Consider the following 6,051-nt stretch of genomic DNA (forward strand, 5'->3'; position numbering starts at 1 on the left):
CCGCCCCGTAGCATTGACGTCGGTAGCCATGAAGTGCTTTGAAAGGCTGGTCATGGCTCACATCAACAGCATCCTCCTGGATACCCTAGACCCACTCCAATTCACATACTGCACCAACAGATCCACAGATGAGTCAATCTCAATTGCACTCCACACTGCTCTTTCCCACCTGGACAAAAGGAACACCTATGTGTGAATGCTGTTCATTGACTACAGCTCAGCGTTCAACACCATAGTGCCCACAAAGCTCATCACCAAGCTAAGGACCCTGGGACTAAACACCTCCTTCTGCCATGCTGATCCTCAACACTGGGGCCCCTCAGGGGTGTGTACTTCTGGGAGTACCTTTCTGTACTCCCTGTTCACCCACGACTGCATGGCCAAACACGACTCCAACACCATCATTAAGATTGCTGACAACTCCGACAACGATGAGACAGCCTATAGGGAGGAGGTCAGAGAACTGGCAGTGTGGTGCCAGGACAGCAACCTCTCCCTCAATTTGAGCAAGACAAAGGAGCTAATCGTGGACTACAGGAAAAGGCGAGCCGAACAGGCCCCCCATTAACATCAATGGGGCTGTGGTGGAGCGGGTCGAGAGTTTCAAGGTCCTTGGTGTCCACATCACCAACAAACTATCATGGTCCAAACACACCAAGACAGTCGTGAAGAGGGCATGACAAAACCTTTTCCCCACTCAGGAGACTGAAAAGATTCACATGGGTCCCCAGATCCTCAAATAGTTCTACAGCTGCACCATTGAGAGCATCCTGACTGGTTGCATCACCGCCTGTTATGGCATCTGACCATAAGGCGCTACAGAGTGTAATGCGTACGGCCCAGTACATTACTGAGGCCAAGCTTCCTGCCATCCAGGACCTATATTATAGGCGGTGTCAGAGGAAAGCCCAAATAATTGTCAGAGACTCACGTCACCCAAGTCATAGACTGTTTTCTCTGCTACCGCACGGCCAGTGGTACCGGAACGCCAAGTCGAGGACCAAAAGGCTCCTTAACAGCTTCTACCCCCAAGCCATAAGACTGCTTATCAATTAATCAAATGGCCACCGGACTATTACATTGAACCCCCCCCCATCTCATTTTTTTTGTCACTTCACCTCTACCTACATGTGCAAATTACCTCAACTAACCTGTACCCAGCACACTGACTCGGTGCCGGTACCCCCTGTATATAGCCTCATTTTTGTTGTGTTATTGTGCTACTTTTTATTTACATTTTTTACTTTAGTTTAGTTGGTAAATATTTTCTTAACTCTTCTTGAACTGCACTGTCGGTTAAGGCCTTGTAAGTAAGCATTTCATGGTAAGGTCTGCACTTGTTGTATTCGGCGCATTTGACAAATAAACTTTAATTTGAGTTGAGTTAGCAACAAGAAAACGAGCCTAGCTAGCCAACATGACCGTGCAGAAATGATTACAATTTACATCACAGGAAATGTGCCACTAAACATATACACACAATCTAAGTGTCCATATAACTTAATAACTATGCTTTAGCTCTGTCACAAGAAATATCTGAACACTTAAAGTACACTACCGGTCAAAAGTTTTAGAACACCTACTCATTCAAGGGTTTTACTTTATTTTTACTATTTTCTACATTGTAGAATAATAGTGAAGACATCAACACTATGAAATAACACATATGGAATCATGTAGTAATCTAAAAAAGTCTTAAACAAATCAAAGTATATTTTAGATTTTAGATTCTTCAAATAGCCACCCTTTGCCTTGATGACAGCTTTGCACACTCTTGGCATTCTCTCAATCAGCGTCATGAGGTAGTCACCTGGAATGCATTTCAATTAACGGTTGTGCCTTGTTAAAAGTTAATTTGTAGAATTTCTTTCCTTCCTAATACATTTGAGTTAATCAGTTGTGTTGTGACAAGGTAGGGGTGGTATACAGAAGATAGCCCTATTTGGTAAAAGTCCATATTATGGCAAGAACAGCTCAAACAAGCAAAGAGAAACGACAGTCCATCATTACTTCAGGACATGAAGGTCAGTCAATACGGAAAACTTCAAGAACTTTGAAAGTTTCTTAAAATGCAGTTGAAAAAGCCATCAAGCGCTATGATGAAACTGGATCTCATGAGGACCGCCACAGGAATGGAAGTTACCTCTGCTGTTTTCACTCGGATTGTTCTGACAGGCAATAGCTCTGAACGGAAAGTTAGCCAAATAAAAGCTACTGTACCCAAATTCGCCACCAGATGACAACTGTCGCGGTAGGGGATTTTGAGTGGACCTTACAGGTTCCCCCGTCAAGAGTGACGCAAGTCGTATCACTCGAGTTCTTATATCATCCGGCAAACAGATGATTCACAGGTCCGCCGGACTGACCTGGTTTGTTTATTCCTGCCCTTGGTTCGGAGAATTGCCTTTAGTGTTTATTGTTTCGGGATCTTAGATAATATCAATCAGACTTAGAGTACCTCTTACTTGTTTTACCTTTTATACTCTTGTATCTAGACACATGCTTTCCTCTACGTTTTAATGCCTATACCCGTCGGTTAATACTGCTTGAATATTAATACAGAGTAACTTTGCTTTTACAATATAAATGAGTTGGCTGTCCAATCCCTTAAATTGTCTTTTGTGTAGAAACTAGACTTGTTCCCCTAGATCGGGAGTGTCAGAGGTGTTCTCTCCCCTGGGGTTTTGAGTCTAGTTTCTACTTTTTATTCAATGTTTGCAAAGCACACAGTTATACACGTCATTACAGTCTCTTTATATAATAAAACATCAATAATCATCAAAACACTTGAACTCTTAATGCCTTATCTATGTATTACAACAAGCGGTTAATTACCTTAGCGTAGGCTGACCTGGTTGGTTCCCAAAGAGTATGTTCTTCAACTCACAATTTCTCTATAGGTTTAGCCAATCCCTCAGCATCTGTTTCTCCTGCTAGAAGTTGTACTATGACCTTTTTTCTTTTTTTATATTTTTTTCTGATTAGTAAAGAGACTGCTTTCGTAGATCAAGACCCTTTGTAACACCACTGATGCTATTTATCAACTCCGGTTAGAGGGTGGATGTATTAAGCAATAGGAGTGTATAGGGTATTTGTCTCAGTAGGTCTCGTCCAAGAATCAGCGGTCAAAAGATACAATTGTTCTAGAATATGAAAGTCAGATATTACCTTTTAGGTTGATGATAGTTTGAAGTATCACGAGTTCAGTGATAAGTCAAGTAGCACTACCACATCTTCTTTTGGGAAGGCGTGCTTCTTATATACTCTTTTCAGGACCAAGTCAGGCTTAGCGCTGAGTTACATTCTATTCTTGTAAACGAATGCGCCAAGTGTCTATGCGTCATCGAAGTCTAAACCTTGCATCAATTTAACCCAAACAAACTCTACTGTTTGTTTGATGACTCGCCTTCTTTCTCTGCTGGGGGTGGTGATTGGACGCGAGATATCTCATCAAACCAGTCGTTTGTCTCCCACTCAAGAGGCAGAGCCAGTGGTGAGGATGTGGGCGGATCCCGTGAAGGAGGTGTCATCAGAGGCCTTTTTTGTGCTCCCGCATCACAACATAGGACAATATAATACGTTGTACAGAAGTACAACTATCAGAATTGTAGACGTAGAAGCACGGTGGCTTGGAAAAACTCCTTAGAAACGCAGGAACCTAGGAAGAAACCAAAAGGAACCAGGCTCTGAGGGTTGGCCAGGCCGGATGGCGATTATAAGAGTACATGGCCATTTAAGGCCAGATTGTTCTTCAAACGTTCATAGATGACCAGCAGGATCAAATAATAATCACAGTGGTTGTAGAGAGTGCAACCGGTCAGTCCCTCAGGAGTAAATGTCAGTTGGCTTTTCATAGACGAGCAGCCTACATTTCATCCTGCATGTTATATTAATTCCAAAACAATAAATTAATCGACTATTTTTGTGTTGAATATCAGTTGGAAAAACAAACTGGTTACCCTAGTGTGAAATAAAACGCCATTCCATACACAACCTTCATGCACTCTTGCCTTGCCAAATACAGATTATTAACAGATTAGTTAAGAATCCAACTGCTTCTAAGAGTGCTACAATTATGGTCTGTCATTCCAGTATGACTGTGACACATTCGTACATTCAATTGTTAGTGACAAAAATTTGAAATTAAACAAAATGGTACAAACAGAGAATGTATATGAGGCTCAGGTTCAAAACCTATTAAATGAGGGAACGTCAACAACAGTATACAACAATATGCAAAATGTACAAACTTTTGAGGATAAAGAACTTGCTTCTGATTTCCATCCTTATGTAGCTATGAGTTCGTGTGAGGAAGTGTCAGTGGTGCAGCTCAAATCTGACACCCAAGATATTGGGAATGAATACTACCGCTTAGGGATACAAAGTTGTGGTAGAGGTATATCAGATCAGGAAATCGTATGCTCTGTGAAAACTGAATCAAATAAACGAGGATACACTGAAATGTGTTTTGTCAGATGAGGCAAATTTGAGGGTTCAGGCATAATACTTCAAGTAATGGTGTGTTTATACTGACTCGTGGTGAATGGGAGAGGGTCCATTCATGAGAAAACTGGTAGGTAGTTCAAAAGGTTCTCATGGGTAAGCCTATTTGCCTATAGTCCAATCCTAACTGTGTAGTACATTTTCGAAATCATACATTTTCAGTCGCTTAGAAAAGGAAAGAAAAAAAACACCAGAAAGGGAGGAACTTGCATTGTCCTTACATAAAACTTCTGCTGATAAGGTGGACGGGGAATTAATAGCCAATGCCGACCGCCGATGTTTCGCTGCTCAGAACAGAGTGGCGTTGGAGTAGATACATCAGTGTTGAGAAATATCAAATCTGAACAACGCACAAATAACTTTTGGGATTCTGATAATCAAGTCACTGCAATTACTGAAAGAAAAACCGAAGAATTGAACATCGGCACAAAGAATAGTTTTTCCTGTAAGCTGATTTTGCCCACAGTAAAAGTCCAGCAACACTCTGTAGTATTCAGAGGCTCATGAAATGACACCGTGCTGTGAAAAAATATTTGCCCCCTTTCTGATTTTCTCAATTTTGCATATTTCTGATATTGAACGTTATCTTCAACCAAAACTTCTAGGTGCCGGACTTTTACTGCGGCACCTAGAATCGTTGTTGCACTATAAGCCAATATGTATTCCATATACAGTTATTCACATTGTGTCCAATGGAATGGGTGGAGTAAAAGGCCAGCAACATTTTGTATTATCCAGTGCCCCATGAAATGAAAGTATATACACTGAGTGTACAAAACATTAAGAACACCTGCTCTTTCCATGACATAGACTGACCAGGTGAATCCAGGTGAAAGCTATGATCCCTTATTGATGTGACTTGTTAAATCCGCTTCTATCAGTGCGACATGGATTGAGACATGGATTGTGTATGTGTGCCATTCAGAGGGGGAATGGGAAAGGGTGAATGGGAAATACTAAATATTGTCCACCACCCAAAGGACATCAAGCCAACTTGACACAACTTTGGAAAGCATTGGAGTCAACATGGGCCAGCATCCCTGTGGAACGCCTTCGACGCCTTGTAGAGTCCATGCCCAGACGAATTGAGGCTGGTCTGAGGGCAAAAGGGTATGGAACGCCATTTGTGTCTTTGCGTGTCAAAAAGATATATGTCAAATAACAATGTGTAAACTATATGTGTAAACTATAAATGTGTAAACTATAAACTATATGCAAAAATATATATATGCAAATGGCCAATCACAAATAAGGTGCATGTGAAACCAGCTATATGAAAAACATCTCATTCATCATCACCAACAAACGACTAAGTCATGTTGAACCTTGAAAACATGATAGACTGCTTTTTAAGTTTTGCCAGCCAAGTGCAACCACCTTTACAACCACCCCAGGAGGATCGGTTGGTTCAAAGGTAGGAATAATTCTGGTAGGTTAGGTAATACCTGGCAAAAATCAATATTAAGTGTGCAACTCAATATTAGGAAGGTCTTCCTAATGTTTGGTATACTCAGTTTACATTCTACAGACCCTACTGAGGATTCCCTA

The sequence above is a fragment of the Salvelinus fontinalis genome, chromosome 18, assembly GCF_029448725.1.
Source record: "Salvelinus fontinalis isolate EN_2023a chromosome 18, ASM2944872v1, whole genome shotgun sequence".
Classification (NCBI taxonomy): Eukaryota; Metazoa; Chordata; class Actinopteri; order Salmoniformes; family Salmonidae; genus Salvelinus; species Salvelinus fontinalis.